At 42.7% G+C, this 27,488-nt stretch overlaps 1 long non-coding RNA gene across 1 annotated transcript; it reads left to right on the plus strand.

Annotated features, from left to right (window-relative positions):
* Positions 1-4,055: 4,055 nt before the first annotated feature.
* On the plus strand, positions 4,056-26,928 carry LOC126310128 (uncharacterized). The gene is made up of 3 exons (XR_007554361.1): positions 4,056-4,120; positions 4,187-4,745; positions 26,825-26,928. It is a non-coding gene; the product is annotated as an uncharacterized LOC126310128 (long non-coding RNA).
* Positions 26,929-27,488: the final 560 nt, after the last annotated feature.

Below are 27,488 nucleotides of genomic sequence, written 5' to 3' on the forward strand. Positions count from 1 at the left end.
AATAAGTGTGTGTAAGTGTCGAGCTTCTTCGCAAATAGGTGTGAGTCAGTGTAGTGCTTATTCCAAATTAAGTGTGTGTCAGCGTAGTGCTTCTTCCCAAATAAGTGTGTGTCTGTGTAGTGCTTCTTCCCAAATAGGTGTGAGTCTGTGTAGTGCTTCTTCCCAAATAAGTGTCTGTCTGTGTAGTGCTTCTTCCCAAATAAGAGTGAGTCAGTGTAGTGCTTCTTCCCGAAGAAGTGTGTGTCAGTGTAGTGCTTCTTCCCAAATACGTGTGTGTCAGTGTAGTGCTTCTTCCCAAATACGTGTGTGTCAGTGTAGTGCTTCTTCCCAAAGTAGTGTGTGTCTGTGTAGTGCTTCTTAACAAATAGGTGTGTGTCTGTCTAGTGCTTCTTCAGAAATAGGTATGTTTCTGTGTAGTGTTTCTTCCCAAATAGGTATGTGTCTGTGTAGTGCATCTTCCCAAATAGGTGTGTGTCTGTGTAGTGCTTCTTCCGAAATAGGTGTGTGTCTGTGAAGTGCTTCTTCCGAAATAGGTGTGTGTCTGTGTCGTGCTTCTTCCCAAATAAGTGTGTGTCTGTGTAGTGCTTCTTCCCAAATAAGTGTGTGTCTGTGAATTGCTTCTTCCGAAATAGGTGTGTTTCTGTGTCGTGCTTCTTCCCACATAAGTGTGTCAGTGTAGTGCTTCTTCCCAAAAACGTGTGTGTCAGTGTAGTGGTTCTTCCCAAATAAGTGTGTGTCAGTGTAGTGCTTCTTCCCAAATAGGTGTGTCAGTGTAGTGCTTCTTCCAAAATAAGTGTGTCAGTGTAGTGGTTCTTCCCAAATAGGTGTGTGTCAGTGTAGTGGTCCTTTTCAAATAGGTGTGTGTCTGTGTAGTGCTTCATCCCAAATAGGTGTGTGTCTGTGTAGTGCTTCTTCCCAAATAGGTGTGTGTCAGTGTAGTGCTTCTTCCCAAATATGTGTGTGTCTGTGTAGTGCTTCTTCCCAAATATGTGTGTGTCTGTGTAGTGCTTCTTCCCAAATATGTGTGTGTCTGTGTAGTGCTTCTTCCCAAATAAGTGTGTGTCTGTGTAGTGCTTCTTCCCAAATAAGTGTGTGTCTGTGTAGTGCTTCTTCCCAAATAAGTGTGTGTCAGTGTAGTGCCTCTAACCAAATAAGTGTGTGTCAGTGTAGTGCTTCTTCCCAAATAAGTGTGTGTCAGTGTAGTGCTTCTTCCGAAATATGTGTGTGTCTGTGTAGTGCTTCTTCCCAAATAAGTGTGTGTCTGTGTAGTGCTTCTTCCCAAATAAGTGTGTGTCAGTGAAGTGCTTCTAACCAAATAAGTGTGTGTCAGTGTAGTGCTTCTTCCCAAATAAGTGTGTGTCTGTGTAGTGCTTCTTCCCAAATAAGTTTGTGTCAGTGTAGTGCTTCTTCCCAAAGAAGTGTGTGTCAGTGTAGTGCTTCATCCCATATAGGTGTGTGTCAGTGTTGTGCTTTTTCCCAAATAAGTGTGTGTCAGTGTAGTGCTTCTTCCCAAATAGAAGTGTGTCCGTGTAGTGCTTCTTCCCAAATAGGTGTGTGTCAGTGTAGTGATTGTCCCCAAATAAGTGTGTGTCAGTGTAGTGCTTCTTCCAAAATAATTGTGTGTCAGTGTGGTGCTTCTTCCCAAATAAGTGTGTGTAAGTGTCGAGCTTCTTCGCAAATAGGTGTTTGTCAGTGTTGTGCTTCTTCCCAATTACGTGTGTGTCAGTGTAGTGCTTCTTCCCAAATAAGTGTGTGCCAGTGTAGTGCTTCTTCCCAAATAAGTTTGAGTCAGTGTAGTGCTTCTTCCCAAATAAGTGTGTGTAAGTGTCAAGCTTCTTCGCAAATAGGTGTGAGCCAGTGTAGTGCTTATTCCAAATTAAGTGTGTGTCAGCGTAGTGCTTCTTCCCAAATAAGTGTGTGTCTGTGTAGTCCTTCTTCCCAAATAGGTGTGTGTCTGTGTAGTGCTTCTTCCCAAATAAGTGTGTGTCTGTGTAGTGCTTCTTCCCAAATAAGAGTGAGTCAGTGTAGTGCTTCTTCCCGAAGAAGTGTGTGTCAGTGTAGTGCTTCTTCACAAATAAGTGTGTGTCAGTGTAGTGCTTCTTCCCAAATAAGTGTGTGTCATTATAGTGCTTCTTCCCAAATAAGTATGTGTCATTGTAGTGCTTCTTCCCAAATAAATGTGTGTCATTGTAGTGCTTCTTCCCAAATAACTGTGTGTAAGTGTCGAGCTTCTTCGCAAATAAGTGTGAGTCAGTGTAGTGCTTCTTCCCAAATAAGTGTGTGTCAGTGTAGTGCTTCTTCCCAAATAAGTGTGTGTCTGTGTAGTGCTTCTTCCCAAATAAGTGTGTGTCAGTGTAGTGCTTCTTCCCAAAGTAGTGTGTGTCAGTGTAGTACTTCTTCCCAAATACGTGAGCGTCAGTGTAGTGCTTCTTCCCAAATATGTGTGTGTCTGTGTAGTGCTTCTTCCCAAATAAGTGTGTGTCTGTGTAGTGCTTCTTCCCAAATAAGTGTGTGTCAGTGTAGTGCTTCTTCCCAAATAACTGTGTGTAAGTGTCGAGCTTCTTCGCAAATAAGTGTGAGTCAGTGTAGTGCTTCTTCCCAAATAAGTGTGTGTCAGTGTAGTGCTTCTTCCCAAATAAGTGTGTGTCTGTGTAGTGCTTCTTCCCAAATAAGTGTGTGTCAGTGTAGTGCTTCTTCCCAAAGTAGTGTGTGTCAGTGTAGTACTTCTTCCCAAATACGTGTGCGTCAGTGTAGTGCTTCTTCCCAAATATGTGTGTGTCTGTGTAGTGCTTCTTCCCAAATAAGTGTGTGTCTGTGTAGTGCTTCTTCCCAAATACGTGTGTGTCAGTGTAGTGCTTCTTCCTAAATAAGTGTGTGTCTGTGTAGTGCTTCTTCCCAAATAAGTGTAAGTGTCGAGCTTCTTCGCAAATAAGTGTGAGTCAGTGTAGTGCTTCTTCGCAAATAAGTGTGAGTCAGTGTAGTGCTTCTTCCCAAATAAGTGTGTGTCAGTCTAGTGCTTCTTCCCAAATAAGTGTGTGTCTGTGTGGTGCTTTTTCCCAAATAGGTGTGTGTCTGTGTAGTGCTTCTTCCCAAATAAGTGTGTGTCAGTGTATTGCTTCTTCCCAAATAAGTGTGTGTCAGTGTAGTGCTTCTTCCCAAATAAGTATGTGTCAGTGTAGTGCTTCTTCCCAAAAAAGTATGTGTCAGTGTAGTGCTTCATCCCAAATAGGTGCGTGTCAGTGTAGTGCTTCCTCCCAAATACGTGTGTGTCAGTGTAGTGCTCCTTCCCAAATAGGTGTGTGTCAGTGTAGTGCTTCTTCCCAAATAGGTGTGTGTCTGTGTAGTGCTTCTTCCCAAATAGGTGTGTGTCTGTGTAGTGTTTCTTCCCAAATAGGTGTGTGTCTGTGTAGTGATTCTTCAGAAATAGGTGTTTGTCTGTGTAGTGCTTCTTCCCAAATAAGTGTGTGTCCGTGTAGTGCTTCTTCCCAAGTAAGTGTGTGTCCGTGTAATGCTTCTTCCCAAGTAAGTGTGTGTAAGTGTCGAGCTTCTTTGCACATAAGTGTGTGTCAGTATAGTGCTTCTTCCCAAATAAGTGTGTGTCAGTGTCATGCTTCTTCCCAAATAGGTGTGTGCACGTGTCGTGCTTCTTCGCAAATAAAAGTGTGTCAGTGTCGTGCTTCTTCCCAAATAAGTGTGTGTCAGTGTTGTGCTTCTTCCCAAAAACGTGTGTGTCAGTGTAGTGGTTCTTCCCAAATAGGTGTGTGTAAGTGTAGTGGTCCTTTTCAAATACGTGTGTGTCTGTGTAGTGCTTCATCCCAAATATGTGTGTGTCTGTGTAGTGCTTCTTCCCAAATAGGTGTGTGTCAGTGTAGTGCTTCTTCCCAAATATGTGTGTGTCTGTGTAGTGCTTCTTCCCAAATATGTGTGTGTCTGTGTAGTGCTTCTTCCCAAATAAGTCTGTGTCTGTGTAGTGCTTCTTCCCAAATAAGTGTGTGTCTGTGTAGTGCTTCTTCCCAAATAAGTGTGTGTCAGTGTAGTGCTTCTAACCAAATAATTGTGTGTCAGTGTAGTGCTTCTTCCCAAATAAGTGTGTGTAAGTGTAGTGCTTCTTCCCAAATAAGTGGGTGTCAGTGTAGTGCTTCTTCCCAAATAAGTGTGTGTAAGTGTAGTGCTTCTTCCCAAATAGGTGTGTGTCATTATAGTGCTTCTTCCCAAATAAGTGTGAGTCATTGTAGTGTTTCTTCCCAAATAAGTGTGTGTCATTGTAGTGCTTCTTCCAAAATAAGTGTGTCAGTGTAGTGATTCTTCCCAAATAAGTGTGTGTAAGTGTGGAGCTTCTTCGCAAATAGGTGTGTGTCAGTGTCGTGCTTCTTCCCAAATAGGTGTGTGTAAGTGTAGTGCTTCTTCCCAAATAAGTGTGTGTCATTATAGTGCTTCTTCCCAAATACGTGTGTGTCAGTGTAGTGCTTCTTCCCAAATAAGTGTGTGTCAGTGTGGTGCTTCTTTCCAAATAAGTGTGAGTCAGTGTAGTGCTTCTTCCCAAATAAGTGTGTGTAAGTGTCGAGCTTCTTTGCAAATATGTGTGAGTCAGTGTAGTGCTTCTTCCCAAATAAGTGTGTGTCTGTGTAGTGCTTCTTCCCAAATAAGTGTGTGTCAGTGTAGTGCTTCTTCACAAATACGTGTGTGTCAGTGTAGTGCTTCTTCCCAAATAGGTGTGTGTCTGTGTAGTGCTTCTTAACAAATAGGTGTGTGTCTGTGTAGTGCTTCTTCCCAAATAGGTTTGTGTCTACGTAGTGCTTCTTCCCAAATAGGTGTGTGTCTGTGTCGTGAATCTTCCCAAATTGGTGTGTGTCAGTGTAGTGCTTATTCCCAAATAAGTGTGTGTCAGTGTAGTGCTTCTTCCCAAATAAGTGTGTGTAAGTGTTGAGCTTCTTTGCAAATAAGTGTGAGTCAGTGTAGTGCTTCTTCACAAATAAGTGTGTGTCAGTGTAGTGCTTCTTCCCAAATAAGTGTGTGTCATTATAGTGCTTCTTCCCAAATAAGTGTGTGTCAGTGTAGTGCTTCTTCCCAAATAAGTATGTGTCATTGTAGTGCTTCTTCCCAAATAAATGTGTGTCATTGTAGTGCTTCTTCCCAAATAACTGTGTGTAAGTGTCGAGCTTCTTCGCAAATAAGTGTGAGTCAGTGTAGTGCTTCTTCCCAAATAAGTGTGTGTCAGTGTAGTGCTTCTTCCCAAATAAGTGTGTGTCTGCGTAGTGCTTCTTCCCAAATAAGTGTGTGTCTGTGTAGTGCTTCTTCCCAAATAAGTGTGTGTCAGTGTAGTGCTTCTTCCCAAAGTAGTGTGTGTCAGTGTAGTACTTCTTCCCAAATACGTGTGTGTCAGTGTAGTGCTTCTTCCCAAATATGTGTGAGTCTGTGTAGTGCTTCTTCCCAAATAAGTGTGTGTCTGTGTAGTGCTTCTTCCCAAATAAGTGTGTGTCAGTGTAGTGCTTCTTCCCAAATACGTGTGTGTAAGTGTCGAGCTTCTTCGCAAATAAGTGTGTGTCACTGTATTGCTTCATCCCAAATAAGTGTGTGTCAGTGTAGTGCTTCTTCCCAAATAAGTGTGTGTCAGTGTAGTGCTTCTTCCCAAATAGGTGTGTCAGTGTAGTGCTTCTTCCAAAATAAGTGTGTGTCAGTGTAGTGGTTCTTCCCAAATAGGTGTGTGTCAGTGTAGTAATCCTTTTCAAATAGGTGTGTGTCTGTGTAGTGCTTCTTCCCAAATAGGTATGTGTCTGTGTAGTGCTTCTTCCCAAATAGGTGTGTGTCTGTGTAGTGCTTCTTCCGAAATAGGTGTGTGTCTGTGAAGTGCTTCTTCCGAAATAGGTGTGTGTCTGTGTCGTGCTTCTTCCCAAATAAGTGTGTGTCTGTGTAGTGCTTCTTCCCAAATATGTGTGTGTACGTGTAGTGCTTCTTCCCAAATAAGTGTGTGTCTGTGTAGTGCTTCTTCCCAAATAAGTGTGTGTCAGTGTAGTGCTTCTAACCAAATAAGTGTGTGTCAGTGTAGTGCTTCTTCCCAAATAAGTGTGTGTCAGTGTAGTGCTTCTTCCCAAGTAAGTGTGTGTCAGTGTAGTGCTTCTTCCCAAATAAATGTGGGTCTGTGTAGTGCTTCCTCCCAAAAAGGTGTGTGTCTGTGTAGTGATTCTTCAGAAATAGGTGTTTGTCTGTGTAGTGCTTCTTCCCAAATAAGTGTGTGTCCGTGTAGTGCTTCTTCCCAAGTAAGTGTGTGTAAGTGTCGAGCTTCTTTGCACATAAGTGTGTGTCAGTATAGTGCTTCTTCCCAAATAAGTGTGTGTCAGTGTCATGCTTCTTCCCAAATAGGTGTGTGCACGTGTCGTGCTTCTTCGCAAATAAAAGTGTGTCAGTGTCGTGCTTCTTCCCAAATAAGTGTGTGTCAGTGTAGTGCTTCTTCCCAAATTAGTGTGTGTAAGTGTAGTGCTTCCTCCCAAATAAGTGTGTGTAAGTGTAGTGCTTCTTCCCAAATAAGTGTGTGTCAGTATAGTGCTTCTTCCCAAATAAGTATGTGTCAGTGTTGTGCTTCTTCCCAAAAACGTGTGTGTCAGTGTAGTGGTTCTTCCCAAATAAGTGTGTGTCAGTGTAGTGCTTCTTCCCAAATAGGTGTGTCAGTGTAGTGCTTCTTCCCAAATATGTGTGTGTCTGTGTAGTGCTTCTTCCCAAATATGTGTGTGTCTGTGTAGTGCTTCTTCCCAAATAAGTGTGTGTCTGTGTAGTGCTTCTTCCCAAATAAGTGTGTTTCTGTGTAGTGCTTCTTCCCAAATAAGTGTGTGTCAGTGAAGTGCTTCTAACCAAATAAGTGTGTGTCAGTGTAGTGCTTCTTCCCAAATAAGTGTGTGTCTGTGTAGTGCTTCTTCCCAAATAAGTTTGTGTCAGTGTAGTGCTTCTTCCCAAAGAAGTGTGTGTCAGTGTAGTGCTTCATCCCATATAGGTGTGTGTCAGTGTTGTGCTTTTTCCCAAATAAGTGTGTGTCAGTGTAGTGCTTCTTCCCAAATAGATGTGTGTCCGTGTAGTGCTTCTTCCCAAATAGGTGTGTGTCAGTGTAGTGATTGTCCCCAAATAAGTGTGTGTCAGTGTAGTGCTTCTTCCAAAATAATTGTGTGTCAGTGTAGTGCTTCTTCCCAAATAAGTGTGTGTAAGTGTCGAGCTTCTTCGCAAATAGGTGTTTGTCAGTGTTGTGCTTCTTCCCAAATACGTGTGTGTCAGTGTAGTGCTTCTTCCCAAATAAGTGTGTGCCAGTGTAGTGCTTCTTCCCAAATAAGTGTGTGTAAGTGTCGAGCTCCTTCGCAAATAGGTGTGAGTCAGTGTAGTGCTTATTCCAAATTAAGTGTGTGTCAGCGTAGTGCTTCTTCCCAAATAAGTGTGTGTCTGTGTAGTGCTTCTTCCCAAATAGGTGTGTGTTCGTGTAGTGCTTCTTCCCAAATAAGTGTGTGTCTGTGTAGTGCTTCTTCCCAAATAAGAGTGAGGCAGTGTAGTGCTTCTTCCCGAAGAAGTGTGTGTCAGTGTAGTGCTTCTTCCCAAATACGTGTGTGTCAGTGTAGTGCTTCTTCCCAAATACGTGTGTGTCAGTGTAGTGCTTCTTCCCAAAGTAGTGTGTGTCTGTGTAGTGCTTCTTAACAAATAGATGTGTGTCTGTCTAGTGCTTCTTCAGAAATAGGTATGTTTCTGTGTAGTGCTTCTTCCCAAATAGGTATGTGTCTGTGTAGTGCATCTTCCCAAATAGGTGTGTGTCTGTGTAGTGCTTCTTCCGAAATAGGTGTGTGTCTGTGAAGTGCTTCTTCCGAAATAGGTGTGTGTCTGTGTCGTGCTTCTTCCCAAATAAGTGTGTGTCTGTGTAGTGCTTCTTCCCAAATAAGTGTGTCTGTGAATTGCTTCTTCCGAAATAGGTGTGTTTCTGTGTCGTGCTTCTTCCCACATAAGTGTGTCAGTGTAGTGCTTCTTCCCAAAAACGTGTGTGTCAGTGTAGTGGTTCTTCCCAAATAAGAGTGTGTCAGTGTAGTGCTTCTTCCCAAATAGGTGTGTCAGTGTAGTGCTTCTTCCAAAATAAGTGTGTCAGTGTAGTGGTTCTTCCCAAATAGGTGTGTGTCAGTGTAGTGGTCCTTTTCAAATAGGTGTGTGTCTGTGTAGTGCTTCATCCCAAATAGGTGTGTGTCTGTGTAGTGCTTCTTCCCAAATATGTGTGTGTCAGTGTAGTGCTTCTAACCAAATAAGTGTGTGTCAGTGTAGTGCTTCTTCCCAAATAAGTGTGTGTCTGTGTAGTGCTTCTTCCCAAATAAGTTTGTGTCAGTGTAGTGCTTCTTCCCAAAGAAGTGTGTGTCAGTGTAGTGCTTCATCCCATATAGGTGTGTGTCAGTGTTGTGCTTTTTCCCAAATAAGTGTGTGTCAGTGTAGTGCTTCTTCCCAAATAGATGTGTGTCCGTGTAGTGCTTCTTCCCAAATAGGTGTGTGTCAGTGTAGTGATTGTCCCCAAATAAGTGTGTGTCAGTGTAGTGCTTCTTCCAAAATAATTGTGTGTCAGTGTAGTGCTTCTTCCCAAATAAGTGTGTGTAAGTGTCGAGCTTCTTCGCAAATAGGTGTTTGTCAGTGTTGTGCTTCTTCCCAAATACGTGTGTGTCAGTGTAGTGCTTCTTCCCAAATAAGTGTGTGCCAGTGTAGTGCTTCTTCCCAAATAAGTGTGTGTAAGTGTCGAGCTTCTTCGCAAATAGGTGTGAGTCAGTGTAGTGCTTATTCCAAATTAAGTGTGTGTCAGCGTAGTGCTTCTTCCCAAATAAGTGTGTGTCTGTGTAGTGCTTCTTCCCAAATAGGTGTGTGTCTGTGTAGTGCTTCTTCCCAAATAAGTGTGTGTCTGTGTAGTGCTTCTTCCCAAATAAGAGTGAGGCAGTGTAGTGCTTCTTCCCGAAGAAGTGTGTGTCAGTGTAGTGCTTCTTCCCAAATACGTGTGTGTCAGTGTAGTGCTTCTTCCCAAATACGTGTGTGTCAGTGTAGTGCTTCTTCCCAAAGTAGTGTGTGTCTGTGTAGTGCTTCTTAACAAATAGATGTGTGTCTGTCTAGTGCTTCTTCAGAAATAGGTATGTTTCTGTGTAGTGCTTCTTCCCAAATAGGTATGTGTCTGTGTAGTGCATCTTCCCAAATAGGTGTGTGTCTGTGTAGTGCTTCTTCCGAAATAGGTGTGTGTCTGTGAAGTGCTTCTTCCGAAATAGGTGTGTGTCTGTGTCGTGCTTCTTCCCAAATAAGTGTGTGTCTGTGTAGTGCTTCTTCCCAAATAAGTGTGTCTGTGAATTGCTTCTTCCGAAATAGGTGTGTTTCTGTGTCGTGCTTCTTCCCACATAAGTGTGTCAGTGTAGTGCTTCTTCCCAAAAACGTGTGTGTCAGTGTAGTGGTTCTTCCAAAATAAGAGTGTGTCAGTGTAGTGCTTCTTCCCAAATAGGTGTGTCAGTGTAGTGCTTCTTCCAAAATAAGTGTGTCAGTGTAGTGGTTCTTCCCAAATAGGTGTGTGTCAGTGTAGTGGTCCTTTTCAAATAGGTGTGTGTCTGTGTAGTGCTTCATCCCAAATAGGTGTGTGTCTGTGTAGTGCTTCTTCCCAAATATGTGTGTGTCAGTGTAGTGCTTCTTCCCAAATATGTGTGTGTCTGTGTAGTGCTTCTTCCCAAATATGTGTGTGTCTGTGTAGTGCTTCTTCCCAAATAAGTGTGTGTCTGTGTAGTGCTTCTTCCCAAATAAGTGTGTGTCTGTGTAGTGCTTCTTCCCAAATAAGTGTGTGTCAGTGTAGTGCCTCTAACCAAATAAGTGTGTGTCAGTGTAGTGCTTCTTCCCAAATAAGTGTGTGTCAGTGTAGTGCTTCTTCCCAAATAAGTGTGTGTCTGTGTAGTGCTTCCTCCCAAAAAGGTGTGTGTCTGTGTAGTGCTTCTTCCCAAGTGGGTGTGTGTCTCTGTAGCGCTTCTTCCCAAATAAGTGTGTGTCAGTGTAGTGCTTTTTCCCAAATAAGTGTAAGTGTAGTGCTTCTTCCCAAATAAGTTGGTGTCAGTGTAGTGCTTCTTCCCAAATAAGTGTGTGTAAGTGTAGTGCTTCTTCCCAAATAAGTGTGTGTCATTATAGTGCTTCTTCCCAAATAAGTGTGAGTCATTGTAGTGTTTCTTCCCAAATAAGTGTGTGTCATTGTAGTGCTTCTTCCAAAATAAGTGTGTCAGTGTAGTGATTCTTCCCAAATAAGTGTGTGTAAGTGTGGAGCTTCTTCGCAAATAGGTGTGTGTCAGTGTCGTGCCTCTTCCCAAATAGGTGTGTGTAAGTGTAGTGCTTCTTCCCAAATAAGTGTGTGTCAGTGTAGTGCTTCTTCCTAAATAAGTGTGTGTCAGTGTAGTGCTTCTTCCCAAATATGTGTGTGTCAGTGTAGTGCTTCTAACCAAATAAGTGTGTGTCAGTGTAGTGCTTCTTCCCAAATAAGTGTGTGTCTGTGTAGTGCTTCTTCCCAAATAAGTTTGTGTCAGTGTAGTGCTTCTTCCCAAAGAAGTGTGTGTCAGTGTAGTGCTTCTTCCCAAAGAAGTGTGTGTCAGTGTAGTGCTTCATCCCATATAGGTGTGTGTCAGTGTTGTGCTTTTTCCCAAATAAGTGTGTGTCAGTGTAGTGCTTCTTCCCAAATAGAAGTGTGTCCGTGTAGTGCTTCTTCCCAAATAGGTGTGTGTCAGTGTAGTGATTGTCCCCAAATAAGTGTGTGTCAGTGTAGTGCTTCTTCCAAAATAATTGTGTGTCAGTGTGGTGCTTCTTCCCAAATAAGTGTGTGTAAGTGTCGAGCTTCTTCGCAAATAGGTGTTTGTCAGTGTTGTGCTTCTTCCCAAATACGTGTGTGTCAGTGTAGTGCTTCTTCCCAAATAAATGTGTGCCAGTGTAGTGCTTCTTCCCAAATAAGTTTGAGTCAGTGTAGTGCTTCTTCCCAAATAAGTGTGTGTAAGTGTCGAGCTTCTTTGCAAATAGGTGTGAGTCAGTGTAGTGCTTATTCCAAATTAAGTGTGTGTCAGCGTAGTGCTTCTTCCCAAATAAGTGTGTGTCTGTGTAGTGCTTCTTCCCAAATAGGTGTGTGTCTGTGTAGTGCTTCTTCCCAAATAAGTGTGTGTCTGTGTAGTGCTTCTTCCCAAATAAGAGTGAGTCAGTGTAGTGCTTCTTCTCGAAGAAGTGTGTGTCAGTGTAGTGCTTCTTCACAAATAAGTGTGTGTCAGTGTAGTGCTTCTTCCCAAATAAGTGTGTGTCATTATAGTGTTTCTTCCCAAATAAGTATGTGTCATTGTAGTGCTTCTTCCCAAATAAATGTGTGTCATTGTAGTGCTTCTTCCCAAATAACTGTGTGTAAGTGTCGAGCTTCTTCGCAAATAAGTGTGAGTCAGTGTAGTGCTTCTTCCCAAATAAGTGTGTGTCAGTGTAGTGCTTCTTCCCAAATAAGTGTGTGTCTGTGTAGTGCTTCTTCCCAAATAAGTGTGTGTCAGTGTAGTGCTTCTTCCCAAAGTAGTGTGTGTCAGTGTAGTACTTCTTCCCAAATATGTGTGCGTCAGTGTAGTGCTTCTTCCCAAATATGTGTGTGTCTGTGTAGTGCTTCTTCCCAAATAACTGTGTGTCTGTGTAGTGCTTCTTCCCAAATAAGTGTGTGTCAGTGTAGTGCTTCTTCCCAAATAAGTGTGTGTAAGTGTCGAGCTTCTTCGCAAATAAGTGTGTGTCAGTGTATTGCTTCTTCCCAAATAAGTGTGTGTCAGTTTAGTGCTTCTTCCTAAATAAGTGTGTGTCAGTGTAGTGCCTCTTCCCAAATAAGTGTGTGTCAGTGTAATGCTTCTTCCCAAATAACTGTGTGTAAGTGTCGAGCTTCTTCGCAAATAAGTGTGAGTCAGTGTAGTGCTTCTTCCCAAATAAGTGTGTGTCAGTCTAGTGCTTCTTCCCAAATAAGTGTGTGTCTGTGTGGTACTTTTTCCCAAATAGGTGTGTGTCTGTGTAGTGCTTCTTCCCAAATAAGTGTGTGTCAGTGTATTGCTTCTTCCCAAATAAGTGTGTGTCAGTGTAGTGCTTCTTCCCAAATAAGTATGTGTCAGTGTAGTGCTTCTTCCCAAATAAGTATGTGTCAGTGTAGTGCTTCTTCCCAAATAGGTGCGTGTCAGTGTAGTGCTTCTTCCCAAATACGTGTGTGTCAGTGTAGTGCTTCTTCCCAAATAGGTGTGTGTCAGTGTAGTGCTTCTTCCCAAATAGGTGTGTGTCTGTGTAGTGCTTCTTCCCAAATAGGTGTGTGTCTGTGTAGTGTTTCTTCCCAAATAGGTGTGTGTCTGTGTAGTGATTCTTCAGAAATAGGTGTTTGTCTGTGTAGTGCTTCTTCCCAAATAAGTGTGTGTCCGTGTAGTGCTTCTTCCCAAGTAAGTGTGTGTCCGTGTAGTGCTTCTTCCCAAGTAAGTGTGTGTAAGTGTCGAGCTTCTTTGCACATAAGTGTGTGTCAGTATAGTGCTTCTTCCCAAATAAGTGTGTGTCAGTGTCATGCTTCTTCCCAAATAGGTGTGTGCACGTGTCGTGCTTCTACGCAAATAAAAGTGTGTCAGTGTCGTGCTTCTTCCCAAATAAGTGTGTGTCAGTGTAGTGCTTCTTCCCAAATTAGTGTGTGTAAGTGTAGTGCTTCCTCCCAAATAAGTGTGTGTAAGTGTAGTGCTTCTTCCCAAATAAGTGTGTGTCAGTATAGTGCTTCTTCCCAAATAAGTATGTGTCGGTGTTGTGCTTCTTCCCAAAAACGTGTGTGTCAGTGTAGTGGTTCTTCCCAAATAGGTGTGTGTCAGTGTAGTGGTCCTTTTCAAATAGGTGTGTGTCTGTGTAGTGCTTCATCCCAAATATGTGTGTGTCTGTGTAGTGCTTCTTCCCAAATAGGTGTGTGTCAGTGTAGTGCTTCTTCCCAAATATGTGTGTGTCTGTGTAGTGCTTCTTCCCAAATATGTGTGTGTCTGTGTAGTGCTTCTTCCCAAATAAGTCTGTGTCTGTGTAGTGCTTCTTCCCAAATAAGTGTGTGTCTGTGTAGTGCTTCTTCCCAAATAAGTGTGTGTCAGTGTAGTGCTTCTAACCAAATAATTGTGTGTCAGTGTAGTGCTTCTTCCCAAATAAGTGTGTGTAAGTGTAGTGCTTCTTCCCAAATAAGTGGGTGTCAGTGTAGTGCTTCTTCCCAAATAAGTGTGTGTAAGTGTAGTGCTTCTTCCCAAATAAGTGTGTGTCATTATAGTGCTTCTTCCCAAATAAGTGTGAGTCATTGTAGTGTTTCTTCCCAAATAAGTGTGTGTCATTGTAGTGCTTCTTCCAAAATAAGTGTGTCAGTGTAGTGATTCTTCCCAAATAAGTGTGTGTAAGTGTGGAGCTTCTTCGCAAATAGGTGTGTGTCAGTGTCGTGCTTCTTCCCAAATAGGTGTGTGTAAGTGTAGTGCTTCTTGACAAATAAGTGTGTGTCATTATAGTGCTTCTTCCCAAATACGTGTGTGTCAGTGTAGTGCTTCTTCCCAAATAAGTGTGTGTCAGTGTGGTGCTTCTTTCCAAATAAGTGTGAGTCAGTGTAGTGCTACTTCCCAAATAAGTGTGTGTAAGTGTCGAGCTTCTTTGCAAATATGTGTGAGTCAGTGTAGTGCTTCTTCCCAAATAAGTGTGTGTCTGTGTAGTGCTTCTTCCCAAATAAGTGTGTGTCAGTGTAGTGCTTCTTCACAAATACGTGTGTGTCAGTGTAGTGCTTCTTCCCAAATACGTGTGTGTCAGTGTAGTGCTTCTTCCCAAATAAGTGTGTGTCTGTGTAGTGCTTCTTCCCAAATAGGTGTGTGTCTGTGTAGTGCTTCTTCCCAAATAGGTGTGTGTCTGTGTAGTGCTTCTTAACAAATAGGTGTGTGTCTGTGTAGTGCTTCTTCCCAAATAGGTTTGTGCCTTCGTAGTGCTTCTTCCCAAATAGGTGTGTGTCTGTGTCGTGAATCTTCCCAAATTGGTGTGTGTCAGTGTAGTGCTTATTCCCAAATAAGTGTGTGTCAGTGTAGTGCTTCTTCCCAAATAAGTGTGTGTAAGTGTTGAGCTTCATTGCAAATAAGTGTGAGTCAGTGTAGTGCTTCTTCACAAATAAGTGTGTGTCAGTGTAGTGCTTCTTCCCAAATAAGTGTCTGTCATTATAGTGCTTCTTCCCAAATAAGTGTGTGTCAGTGTAGTGCTTCTTCCCAAATAAGTATGTGTCATTGTAGTGCTTCTTCCCAAATAAATGTGTGTCATTGTAGTGCTTCTTCCCAAATAACTATGTGTAAGTGTCGAGCTTCTTCGCAAATAAGTGTGAGTCAGTGTAGTGCTTCTTCCCAAATAAGTGTGTGTCAGTGTAGTGCTTCTTCCCAAATAAGTGTGTGTCTGCGTAGTGCTTCTTCCCAAATAAGTGTGTGTCTGTGTAGTGCTTCTTCCCAAATAAGTGTGTGTCAGTGTAGTGCTTCTTCCCAAAGTAGTGTGTGTCAGTGTAGTACTTCTTCCCAAATACGTGTGTGTCAGTGTAGTGCTTCTTCCCAAATATGTGTGAGTCTGTGTAGTGCTTCTTCCCAAATAAGTGTGTGTCTGTGTAGTGCTTCTTCCCAAATAAGTGTGTGTCAGTGTAGTGCTTCTTCCCAAATACGTGTGTGTAAGTGTCGAGCTTCTTCGCAAATAAGTGTGTGTCAGTGTATTGCTTCATCCCAAATAAGTGTGTGTCAGTGTAGTGCTTCTTCCCAAATAAGTGTGTGTCTGTGTAGTGCATCTTCCCAAATAAGTGTGTGTCAGTGTAGTGCTTCTTCCCAAATAAGTGTGTGTCAGTGTAGTGCTTCTTCCCAAATAGGTGTGTCAGTGTAGTGCTTCTTCCAAAATAAGTGTGTGTCAGTGTAGTGGTTCTTCCCAAATAGGTGTGTGTCAGTGTAGTAATCCTTTTCAAATAGGTGTGTGTCTGTGTAGTGCTTCTTCCCAAATAGGTATGTGTCTGTGTAGTGCTTCTTCCCAAATAGGTGTGTGTCTGTGTAGTGCTTCTTCCGAAATAGGTGTGTGTCTGTGAAGTGCTTCTTCCGAAATAGGTGTGTGTCTGTGTCGTGCTTCTTCCCAAATAAGTGTGTGTCTGTGTAGTGCTTCTTCCCAAATATGTGTGTGTACGTGTAGTGCTTCTTCCCAAATAAGTGTGTGTCTGTGTAGTGCTTCTTCCCAAATAAGTGTGTGTCAGTGTAGTGCTTCTAACCAAATAAGTGTGTGTCAGTGTAGTGCTTCTTCCCAAATAAGTGTGTGTCAGTGTAGTGCTTCTTCCCAAGTAAGTGTGTGTCAGTGTAGTGCTTCTTCCCAAATAAATGTGGGTCTGTGTAGTGCTTCCTCCCAAAAAGGTGTGTGTCTGTGTAGTGCTTCTTCCCAAATAGGTGTGTGTCTGTGTAGCGCTCCTTCCCAGATAAGTGTGTGTCAGTGTAGTGCCTCTTCCCAAATAAGTGTGTGTCAGTGTAATGCTTCTTCCCAAATAACTGTGTGTAAGTGTCGAGCTTCTTCGCAAATAAGTGTGAGTCAGTGTAGTGCTTCTTCCCAAATAAGTGTGAGTCAGTGTAGTGCTTCTTCATAAATAAGTGTGTCTCAGTGTAGTGCTTCTTAGAAAATAAGTGTGTGTCAGTGTAGTGATTCTTCCCAAATGAGTGTGTGTAAGTGTGGAGCTTCTTCGCAAATAGGTGTGTGTCAGTGTCGTGCTTCTTCTCAAATAAGTGTGTGTCACTGTAGGGCTTCTTCCCAAATAAGTGTGTGTCTGCGTAGTGCTTCTTCCCAAATAAGTGTGTTTAAGTGTCGAGCTTCTTCGCAAATAGATTTGTGTCAGTGTCGTGCTTCTTCCCAAATAGGTGTGTCTAAGTGTCGTGCTTCTTCGCAAATAAAAGTGTGTCAGTGTCGTGCTTCTCCCCAAATAGATGTGTGTCAGTGTAGTGCTTCTTCCCAAATAAGTGTGTGTCTGTGTAGTGCATCTTCCCAAATAAGTGTGTGTCAGTGTAGTGCTTCTTCCCAAATAAGTGTGTGTCAGTGTAGTGCTTCTTCCCAAATAGGTGTGTCAGTGTAGTGCTTCTTCCCAAATAAGTGTGTGTCAGTGTAGTGCTTCTTCCCAAGTAAGTGTGTGTCAGTGTAGTGCTTCTTCCCAAATAAATGTGGGTCTGTGTAGTGCTTCCTCCCAAAAAGGTGTGTGTCTGTGTAGTGCTTCTTCCCAAATAGGTGTGTGTCTGTGTAGCGCTCCTTCCCAGATAAGTGTGTGTCAGTGTAGTGCCTCTTCCCAAATAAGTGTGTGTCAGTGTAGTGCTTCTTCCCAAATAACTGTGTGTAAGTGTCGAGCTTCTTCGCAAATAAGTGTTAGTCAGTGTAGTGCTTCTTCCCAAATAAGTGTGAGTCAGTGTAGTGCTTCTTCATAAATAAGTGTGTCTCAGTGTAGTGCTTCTTAGAAAATAAGTGTGTGTCAGTGTAGTGATTCTTCCCAAATGAGTGTGTGTAAGTGTGGAGCTTCTTCGCAAATAGGTGTGTGTCAGTGTCGTGCTTCTTCTCAAATAAGTGTGTGTCAGTGTAGTGCTTCTTCCCAAATAAGTGTGTGTCTGCGTAGTGCTTCTTCCCAAATAAGTGTGTTTAAGTGTCAAGCTTCTTCGCAAATAGATTTGTGTCAGTGTCGTGCTTCTTCCCAAATAGGTGTGTCTAAGTGTCGTGCTTCTTCATAAATAAAAGTGTGTCAGTGTCGTGCTTCTCCCCAAATAGATGTGTGTCAGTGTAGTGCTTTTTCCCAAATAGGTGTGTGTCAGTGTAGTGCTTCTTCACATATAGGTGTGTGTCAGTGTAGTGCTTCTTCCCAAATAAGTGTGTGTCAGTGTAGTGCTTCTTCCCAAATAGGTGTGTGTCAGTGTAGTGCATCTTAACAAATAGGTGTGTGTCAGTGTAGTGCTTCTTCCCAAATAGGTGTGTGTCAGTGTAGTGCTTCTTCCCAAATAGGTGTGTGTCTGTGTAGTGCTTCTTCCGAAATAAGTTTGTGTCAGTGTAGCGCTTCTTCTCAAATAAGTGTGTGTCAGTGTAGTGCTTCTTCCCAAATAAGTGTGTGTCTGCGTAGTGCTTCTTCCCAAACAGGTGTGTGTCAGTGAAGTGCTTCTTCCCAAATAAGTGTGTGTCAGTGTAGTGCTTCTTCCCAAATAAGTTTGAGTCAGTGTAGTGCTTCTTCCCAAATAAGTGTGTGTATGTGTCAAGCTTCTTCGCAAATAGGTGTGAGTCAGTGTAGTGCTTACTCAAAATTAAGTGTGTGTCAGTGTAGTGCTTCTTCCGAAATAAGTGTGTGTCTGTGTAGTGCTTCTTCCCAAGTAAGTGTGTGTCAGTGTAGTGCTTCTTCCCAAATACGTGTGTGTCAGTGTAGTGCTTCTTCACAAATAATTGTGTGTCAGTGTAGTGCTTCTTCTTAATTAAGTGTGTGTCTGTGTAGTGCTTCTTCCCAAACAGATGTGTGTCTGTGTAGAGGTTCTTCCCAAATAAGTGTGTGTCAGTGTAGTGCTTCTTCCCAAATACGTGTGTGTCAGTGTAGTGCTTCTTCCCAAATACGTGTGTGTCAGTGTAGCGCTTCTTCCCAAATAAGTGTGTGTGTGTGTAGTGATTCTTCCCAAATAGGTGCGTGTCTGTGTAGTGCTTCTTCAGAAATAGGTATGTGTCTGTGTAGTGCTTCCTCCCAAACAGGTGTGTGTGTCTGTGTAGTGCTTCTTCCCAAATAGGTGTGTGTTAGTGTAGTCATTCTTCCCAAATAGGTTTGTGTCGGTGTAGTGCTTCTTCCCAAATAGGTGTGTGTCAGTGTAGTGCTTCTTCCCAAATAAGTGTGTGTCAGTGTAGTGCTTCTTCCCAAATAAGTGTGTGTCAGTGTAGTGCTTCTTCGCAATTAGGTGTGTGTCTGTGTAGTGCTTCTTCCCAAATAAGTGTGTGTCCGTGTAGTGCTTCTTCCCAAATAAGTGTGTGTCAGTGTAGTGCTTCTTCCCAAATAAGTGTGTGTCAGTGTAGTGCTTCTTCCCAAATAAGTGTGTGTAAGTGTCGAGCTTCTTCCCAATTAGGTGTGTGTCAGTGTAGTACTTATTCCCAAATAAGTGTGTCAGTATAGTGCTTCTTCCCAAATAAGTGTGTGTCAGTGTAGTGCTTCTTCCCAAATACATGTGTGTCAGTGTAGTGCTTCTTCGCAAATAGGTGTGTATCAGTGTAGTGCTTCTTCCCAAATAAGTGAGTGTCAGTGTAGTGCTTCTTTCCAAATAAGTGTGTGTCAGTGTAGTGCTTCTTCCCAAATAAGTATGTGTTAGTGTAGTGCTTCTTCCCAAATAAGTGTGTGTCAGTGTAGTGCTTCTTCCCAAATAAGTATGTGTCAGTGTAGTGCTTCTTCCCAAATAAGTGTGTGTCAGTGTAGTGCTTCTTCACAAATAAGTGTGTGTCAGTGTCGTGCTTCTTCACAAATAAGTGTGTGTCAGTGTCGTGCTTCTTCCCAAATAGGTGTGTGTCAGTGTAGTGCTTCTTCCCAATTAGGTGTGTGTTAGTGTAGTCATTCTTCCCAAATAGGTTTGTGTCAGTGTAGTGCTTCTTCCCAAGTAGGTGTGTGTCAGTGTAGTGCTTCTTCCCAAATAAGTGTGTGTCAGTGTAGTGCTTCTTCCCAAATAAGTGTGTGTCAGTGTAGTGCTTCTTCCCAAATTGTGTGTCAGTGTCGTGCTTCTTCCCAACTAGGTGTGTGTCAGTGTCATGCTTCTTCTCAAATAGGTGTGTGTTACTGTAGTCATTCTTCCCATATAGGTTTGTGTCAGTGTAGTGCTTCCTCCCAAAGAGGTGTGTGTCAGTGTAGTGCTTCTTCCCAAATAAGTGTGTGTCAGTGTAGTGCTTTTTCCCAAATAAGTGTGTTTCAGTGTAGTGCTTCTTCCCAAATAAGTGTGTCAGTGTAGTGCTTCTTCAAAAATAGGTGTGCGTCTGTGTAGTGCTTCTTCCCAAATAGGTGTGTGTCTGTGTAGTGCTTCTTCCCAAATAAGTGTGTGTCAGTGTAGTGCTTCTTCCCAAATAAGTGTGTGTCAGTGTAGTGCTTCTTCCAAAATAAGTGTGTCAGTGTAGTGGTTCTTCCCAAATAAGTGTGTGTCAGTGTAGTGGTCCTTTTCAAAAAGGTGTGTGTCTGTGTAGTGCTTCATCCCAAATAGGTGTGTGTCTGTGTAGTGCTTCTTCCCAAATAGGTGTGTGTCAGTGTAGTGCTTCTTCCCAAATATGTGTGTGTCTGTGTAGTGCTTCTTCCCAAATATGTGTGTGTCTGTGTAGTGCTTCTTCCCAAATAAGTGTGTGTCTGTGTAGTGCTTCTTCCCAAATAAGTGGGTGTCAGTGTAGTGCTTCTTCCCAAATAAGTGTGTGTAAGTGTAGTGCTTCCTCCCAAATAAGTGTGTGTCATTATAGTGCTTCTTCCCAAATAAGTGTGAGTCATTGTAGTGTTTCTTCCCAAATAAGTGTGTGTCATTGTAGTGCTTCTTCCAAAATAAGTGTGTCAGTGTAGTGATTCTTCCCAAATAAGTGTGTGTAAGTGTGGAGCTTCTTTGCAAATAAGTGTGAGTCAGTGTAGTGCTTCTTCACAAATAAGTGTGTGTCATTATAGTGCTTCTTTCCAAATACGTGTGTGTCAGTGTACTGCTTCTTCCCAAATAAGTGTGTGTCAGTGTGGTGCTTCCTTCCAAATAAGTGTGAGTCAGTGTAGTGCTTCTTCCCAAGTAAGTGTGTGTCTGTGTAGTGCTTCTTCCCAAATACGTGTGTGTCAGTGTAGTGCTTCTTCCCAAATAAGTGTGTGTCTGTGTAGTGCTTCTTCCCAAATAGGTGTGTGTCTGTGTAGTGCTTGTTCCCAAATAGGTGTGTGTCTGTGTAGTGCTTCTTAACAAATAGGTGTGTGTCTGTGTAGTGCTTCTTCCCAAATAGGTTTGTGTCTTCGTAGTGCTTCTTCCCAAATAGGTGTGTGTCTGTTTTGTAAATCTTCCCAAATTGGTGTGTGTCAGTGTAGTGCTTATTCCCAAATAAGTGTGTGTCAGTGTAGTGCTTCTTCCCAAATAAGTGTGTGTAAGTGTTGAGCTTCTTTGCAAATAAGTGTGAGTCAGTGTAGTGCTTCTTCACAAATAAGTGTGTGTCAGTGTAGTGCTTCTTCCAAAATAACTGTGTGTCGGTGTAGTGCTTCTTCCCAAATAAGTGTGTGTCAGTGTAGTGCTCCTTCCCAAATAAGTATGTGTCATTGTAGTGCTTCTTCCCAAATAAATGTGTGTCATTGTAGTGCTTCTTCCCAAATAACTGTGTGTAAGTGTCGAGCTTCTTCGCAAATAAGTGTGAGTCAGTGTCGTGCTTCGTCCCAAATAAGTGTGTGTCAGTGTAGTGCTTGTTCCCAAATAAGTGTGTGTCTGTGTAGTGCTTCTTCCCAAATAAGTGTGTGTCAGTGTAGTGCTTCTTCCCAAAGTAGTGTGTGTCAGTGTAGTACTTCTTCCCAAATACGTGTGTGTCAGTGTAGTGCTTCTTCCCAAATAAGTGTGTGTCAGTGTAGTGCTTCTTCCCAAATAAGTGTGTGTAAGTGTCGAGCTTCTTCGCAAATAAGTGTGTGTCAGTGTATTGCTTCATCCCAAATAAGTGTGTGTCAGTATAGTGCTTCTTCCTAAATAAGTGTGTGTCTGTGTAGTGCTTCTTCCCAAATAAGTGTAAGTGTCGAGCTTCTTCGCAAATAAGTGTGAGTCAGTGTAGTGCTTCTTACCAAATAAGTGTGTGGCATTCTAGTGCTTCTTCCCAAATAAGTGTGTGTCAGTGTAGTGCTTCTTCCCATATAAGTGTGTGTCAGTGTAGTGCTTCTTCCCAAATAGGTGTGTCAGTGTAGTGCTTCTTCCAAAATAAGTGTGTGTCAGTGAAGTGGTTCTTCCCAAATAGGTGTGTGTCAGTGTAGTGGTCCTTTTCAAATAGGTGTGTGTCTGTGTAGTGCTTCTTCCCAAATAGGTATGTGTCTGTGTAGTGCTTCTTCCCAAATAGGTGTGTGTCTGTGTAGTGCTTCTTCCGAAATAGGTGTGTGTCTGTGAAGTGCTTCTTCCGAAATAGGTGTGTGTCTGTGTCGTGCTTCTTCCCAAATAAGTGTGTGTCTGTGTAGTGCTTCTTCCGAAAAAGGTGTGTGTCTGTGAAGTGCTTCTTCCGAAATAGGTGTGTGTCTGTGTCGTGCTTCTTCCCACATAAGTGTGTCAGTGTAGTGCTTCTTCCCAAATAAGTGTGTGTCAGTGTAGTGCTTCTTCCCAAATAAGTGTGTGTAAGTGTCGAGCTTCTTCGCAAATAAGTGTGAGTCAGTGTAGTGCTTCTTCCCAAATAAGTGTGTGTCAGTGTAGTGCTTCTTCCCAAATAAGTGTGTGTCAGTGTAGTGCTTCTTCCCAAATATGTGTGTGTACGTGTAGTGCTTCTTCCCAAATAAGTGTGTGTCTGTGTAGTGCTTCTTCCCAAATAAGTGTGTGTCAGTGTAGTGCTTCTAACCAAATAAGTGTGTCAGTGTAGTGCTTCTTCCCAAATACGTGTGTGTCAGTGTAGTGCTTCTTCCCAAATAAGTGTGTGTCTGTGTAGTGCTTCTTCGCAAACAGGTGTGTGTCTGTGTAGCGCTTCTTCCCAGATAAGTGTGTGTCAGTGTAGTGCCTCTTCCCAAATAAGTGTGTGTAAGTGTCGAGCTTCTTCGCAAATAAGTGTGAGTCAGTGTAGTGCTTCTTCCCAAATAAGTGTGAGTCAGTGTAGTGCTTCTTCATAAATAAGTGTGTCTCAGTGTAGTGCTCCTTCCAAAATAAGTGTGTGTCAGTGTAGTGATTCTTCCCAAATAAGTGTGTGTAAATGTGGAGCTTCTTCGCAAATAGGTGTGTGTCAGTGTCGTGCTTCTTCCCAAATAGGTGTGTGTAAGTGTAGTGCTTCTTCCCAAATAAGTGTGTGTCATTATAGTGCCTCTTCCGAAATACGTGTGTGTCAGTGTAGTGCTTCTTCCCAAATAAGTGTGTGTCAGTGTGGTGCTTCTTTCCAAATAAGTGTGAGTCAGTGTAGTGCTTCTTCCCAAATAAGTGTGTGTAAGTGTCGAGCTTCTTTGCAAATATGTGTGAGTCAGTGTAGTGCTTCTTCCCAAATAAGTGTGTGTCAGTGTAGTGCTTCTTCCCAAATAAGTGTGTGTCAGTGTAGTGCTTCTTCCCAAAAAAGTGTGTGTCCATGTAGTGCTTCTTCCCAAATAGGTGTGTGTCCGTGTAGTGCTTCTTCCCAAATAAGTGTGTGTCAGTGTAGTGCTTCTTCTCAAATAAGTGTGTGTCAGTGTAGTGCTTATCCCCAAATAAGTGTGTGTCTGCGTAGTCCTTCTTCCCAAATAGGTGTGTTTCTGTGTAGTGCTTCTTCCCAAATAGGTGTGCAGATATGTAGTGCTTCATCCCAAATAACTGTGTCAGTGTAGCGCTTCTTCCCAAATAAGTGTGTGTCAGTGTAGTGCTTCTTCGCAAATAAGTGTGTAAGTGTCGAGGTTCTTCGCAAATAGGTGTGTATCAGTGTAGTGCTTCTTCCCAAATAAGTGAGTGTCAGTGTAGTGCTTCTTCCCAAATAAGTGTGTGTCAGTGTAGTGCTTCTTCCCAAATAAGTATGTGTCAGTGTAGTGCTTCTTCCCAAATAAGTATGTGTCAGTGTAGTGCTTCTTCCCAAATAAGTGTGTGTCAGTGTAGTGCTTCTTCCCAAATAAGTGTGTGTCAGTGTAGTGCTTCTTCCCAAATAGGTGCGTGTCAGTGTCGTGCTTCTTCCCAAATAGGTGTGTGTCAGTGTAGTGCTTCTTCCCAAATAGGTGTGTGTTAGTGTAGTCATTCTTCCCAAATAGGTTTGTGTCAGTGTAGTGCTTCTTCCCAAGTAGGTGTGTGTCAGTGTAGTGCTTCTTCCCAAATAAGTGTGTGTCAGTGTAGTGCTTCTTCCCAAATAAGTGTGTGTCAGTGTAGTGCTTCTTCCCAAATAAGTGTGTGTCAGTGTAGTGCTTCTTCCCAAATAAGTGTGCGTCTGTGTAGTGCTTCTTCCCAAATAGGTGTGTGTCTGTGTAGTGCTTCTTCCCAAATAAGTGTGTGTCAGTGTAGTGCTTCTTCCCAAATACGTGCGGGTCAGTGTAGTGCTTCTTCCCAAATACGTGTGTGTCAGTGTAGTGCTTCTTCCCAAATAAGTGTGTCTGTGTAGTGCTTCTTCCCAAACAGGTGTGTGTCTGTGTAGTGCTTCTTCTGAAATAGGTATGTGTCTGTGTAGTGCTTCTTCCCAAACAGGTGTGTGTCTGTGTAGTGCTTCTTCCCAAATAAGTGTGTCAGTGTAGTGCTTCTTCTCAAGTAAGTGTGTGTCAGTGTAGTGCTTCTTCCAAAATAGGTGTGTGTCAGTGTAGTGCTTCTTCCCATATAGGTGTGTGTCAGTGTAGTGCTTCATCCCAAATAGGTGTGTGTCAGTGTAGTGCTTCTTCCCAAATAAGTGTGTTTAAGTGTCGAGCTTCTTCGCAAATAGATTTGTGTCAGTGTCGTGCTTCTTCCCAAATAGGTGTGTCTAAGTGCCGTGCTTCTTCGCAAATAAAAGTGTGTCAGTGTCGTGCTTCTCCCCAAATAGATGTGTGTCAGTGTAGTGCTTTTTCCCAAATAGGTGTGTGTCAGTGTAGTGCTTCTTCACATATAGGTGTGTGTCAGTGTAGTGCTTCTTCCCAAATAAGTGTGTGTCAGTGTAGTGCTTCTTCCCAAATAGGTGTGTGTCAGTGTAGTGCATCTTAACAAATAGGTGTGTGTCAGTGTAGTGCTTCTTCCCAAATAGGTGTGTGTCAGTGTAGTGCTTCTTCCCAAATAGGTGTGTGTCTGTGTAGTGCTTCTTCCCAAATAAGTGTGTGTCAGTGTAGCGCTTCTTCTCAAATAAGTGTGTGTCAGTGTAGTGCTTCTTCCGAAAGAATTGTGTGTCTGTGTAGTGCTTCTTCCCAAGTAAGTGTGTGTCAGTGTAGTGCTTCTTCCCAAATACGTGTGTGTCAGTGTAGTGCTTCTTCACAAATAAGTGTGTGTCAGTGTAGTGCTTCTTCTTAATTAAGTGTGTGTCTGTGTAGTGCTTCTTCCCAAACAGATGTGTGTCTGTGTAGAGGTTCTTCCCAAATAAGTGTGTGTCAGTGTAGTGCTTCTTCCCAAATACGTGTGTGTCAGTGTAGTGCTTCTTCCCAAATACGTGTGTGTCAGTGTAGCGCTTCTTCCCAAATAAGTGTGTGTGTGTGTGTAGTGATTCTTCCCAAATAGGTGCGTGTCTGTGTAGTGCTTCTTCAGAAATAGGTATGTGTCTGTGTAGTGCTTCCTCCCAAACAGGTGTGTGTGTCTGTGTAGTGCTTCTTCCCAAATAGGTGTGTGTTAGTGTAGTCATTCTTCCCAAATGGTTTGTGTCAGTGTAGTGCTTCTTCCCAAATAGGTGTGTGTCAGTGTAGTGCTTCTTCCCAAATAAGTGTGTGTCAGTGTAGTGCTTCTTCCCAAATAAGTGTGTGTCAGTAAAGTGCTTCTTCCCAATTAGGTGTGTGTCTGTGTAGTGCTTCTTCCCAAATAAGTGTGTGTCCGTGTAGTGCTTCTTCCCAAATAAGTGTGTGTCAGTGTAGTGCTTCTTCCCAAATAAGTGTGTGTAAGTGTCGAGCTTCTTCCCAAATAGGTGTGTGTCAGTGTAGTACTTCTTCCCAAATAAGTGTGTCAGTATAGTGTTTCATCCCAAATAAGTGTGTGTCAGTGTAGTGCTTCTTCCCAAATACATGTGTGTCAGTGTAGTGCTTCTTCCCAAATAAGTGTGTGTCAGTGTGGTGCTTCTTTCCAAATAAGTGTGAGTCAGTGTAGTGCTTCTTCCCAAATAAGTGTGTGTAAGTGTCGAGCTTCTTTGCAAATATGTGTGAGTCAGTGTAGTGCTTCTTCCCAAATAAGTGTGTGTCAGTGTAGTGCTTCTTCCCAAATAAGTGTGTGTCAGTGTAGTGCTTCTTCCCAAATATGTGTGTGTATGTGTAGTGCTTCTTCCCAAATAAGTGTGTGTCTGTGTAGTGCTTCTTCCCAAATAAGTGTGTGTCAGTGTAGTGCTTCTAACCAAATAAGTGTGTGTCAGTGTAGTGCTTCTTCCCAAATAAGTGTGTGTCAGTGTAGTGCTTCTTCCCAAATAAGTGTGTGTCTGTGTAGTGCTTCCTCCCAAAAAGGTGTGTGTCTGTGTAGTGCTTCTTCGCAAACAGGTGTGTGTCTGTGTAGCGCTTCTTCCCAGATAAGTGTGTGTCAGTGTAGTGCCTCTTCCCAAATAAGTGTGTGTAAGTGTCGAGCTTCTTCGCAAATAAGTGTGAGTCAGTGTAGTGCTTCTTCCCAAATAAGTGTGAGTCAGTGTAGTGCTTCTTCATAAATAAGTGTGTCTCAGTGTAGTGCTCCTTCCAAAATAAGTGTGTGTCAGTGTAGTGATTCTTCCCAAATAAGTGTGTGTAAATGTGGAGCTTCTTCGCAAATAGGTGTGTGTCAGTGTCGTGCTTCTTCCCAAATAGGTGTGTGTAAGTGTAGTGCTTCTTCCCAAATAAGTGTGTGTCATTATAGTGCCTCTTCCGAAATACGTGTGTGTCAGTGTAGTGCTTCTTCCCAAATAAGTGTGTGTCAGTGTGGTGCTTCTTTCCAAATAAGTGTGAGTCAGTGTAGTGCTTCTTCCCAAATAAGTGTGTGTAAGTGTCGAGCTTCTTTGCAAATATGTGTGAGTCAGTGTAGTGCTTCTTCCCAAATAAGTGTGTGTCAGTGTAGTGCTTCTTCCCAAATAAGTGTGTGTCAGTGTAGTGCTTCTTCCCAAATAAGTGTGTGTCAGTGTAGTGCTTCTTCCCAAATAAGTGTGTGTCAGTGTAGTGCTTCTTCCCAAATAAGTGTGTGTCCATGTAGTGCTTCTTCCCAAATAGGTGTGTGTCCATGTAGTGCTTCTTCCCAAATAAGTGTGTGTCAGTGTAGTGCTTCTTCTCAAATAAGTGTGTGTCAGTGTAGTGCTTATTCCCAAATAAGTGTGTGTCTGCGTAGTCCTTCTTCCCAAATAGGTGTGTTTCTGTGTAGTGCTTCTTCCCAAATAGGTGTGCAGATGTGTAGTGCTTCATCCCAAATAACTGTGTCAGTGTAGCGCTTCTTCCCAAATAAGTGTGTGTCAGTGTAGTGCTTCTTCGCAAATAAGTGTGTAAGTGTCGAGGTTCTTCGCAAATAGGTGTGTATCAGTGTAGTGCTTCTTCCCAAATAAGTGAGTGTCAGTGTAGTGCTTCTTCCCAAATAAGTGTGTGTCAGTGTAGTGCTTCTTCCCAAATAAGTATGTGTCAGTGTAGTGCTTCTTCCCAAATAAGTATGTGTCAGTGTAGTGCTTCTTCCCAAATAAGTGTGTGTCAGTGTAGTGCTTCTTCCCAAATAAGTGTGTGTCAGTGTAGTGCTTCTTCCCAAATAAGTGTGTGTCAGTGTAGTGCTTCTTCCCAAATAAGTGTGTGTCAGTGTAGTGCTTCTTCCCAAATAAGTGTGTGTCAGTGTAGTGCTTCTTCCCAAATAAGTGTGTGTCAGTGTAGTGCTTCTTCCCAAATAGGTGTGTGTCTGTGTAGTGCTTCTTCCCAAATAAGTGTGTGTCAGTGTAGTGCTTCTTCCCAAATACGTGCGGGTCAGTGTAGTGCTTCTTCCCAAATACGTGTGTGTCAGTGTAGTGCTTCTTCCCAAATAAGTGTGTCTGTGTAGTGCTTCTTCCCAAACAGGTGTGTGTCTGTGTAGTGCTTTTTAACAAATAGGTGTGTGTCTGTGTAGTGCTTCTTCCCAAATAGGTTTGTGTCTTCGTAGTGCTTCTTCCCAAATAGGTGTGTGTCTGTGTCGTGAATCTTCCCAAATTGGTGTGTGTCAGTGTAGTACTTCTTCCAAAATAGGTGTGTGTCAGTGTAGTGCTTCTTCCCATATAGGTGTGTGTCAGTGTAGTGCTTCATCCCAAATAGGTGTGTGTCAGTGTAGTGCTTCTTCCCAAAGAAGTGTGTTTAAGTGTCGAGCTTCTTCGCAAATAGATTTGTGTCAGTGTCGTGCTTCTTCCCAAATAGGTGTGTCTAAGTGTCGTGCTTCTTCGCAAATAAAAGTGTGTCAGTGTCGTGCTTCTCCCCAAATAGATGTGTGTCAGTGTAGTGCTTTTTCCCAAATAGGTGTGTGTCAGTGTAGTGCTTCTTCCCAAATAGGTGTGTGTCAGTGTAGTGCTTCTTCCCAAATAGGTGTGTGTCTGTGTAGTGCTTCTTCCCAAATAAGTGTGTGTCAGTGTAGCGCTTCTTCTCAAATAAGTGTGTGTCAGTGTAGTGCTCCTTCCCAAATAAGTGTGTGTCTGTGTAGTGCTTCTTCCCAAACAGATGTGTGTCTGTGTAGAGGTTCTTCCCAAATAAGTGTGTGTCAGTGTAGTGCTTCTTCCCAAATACGTGT

The sequence above is a fragment of the Schistocerca gregaria genome, unplaced genomic scaffold (assembly GCF_023897955.1).
Source record: "Schistocerca gregaria isolate iqSchGreg1 unplaced genomic scaffold, iqSchGreg1.2 ptg000394l, whole genome shotgun sequence".
In the NCBI taxonomy this organism is placed as follows: Eukaryota; Metazoa; Arthropoda; class Insecta; order Orthoptera; family Acrididae; genus Schistocerca; species Schistocerca gregaria.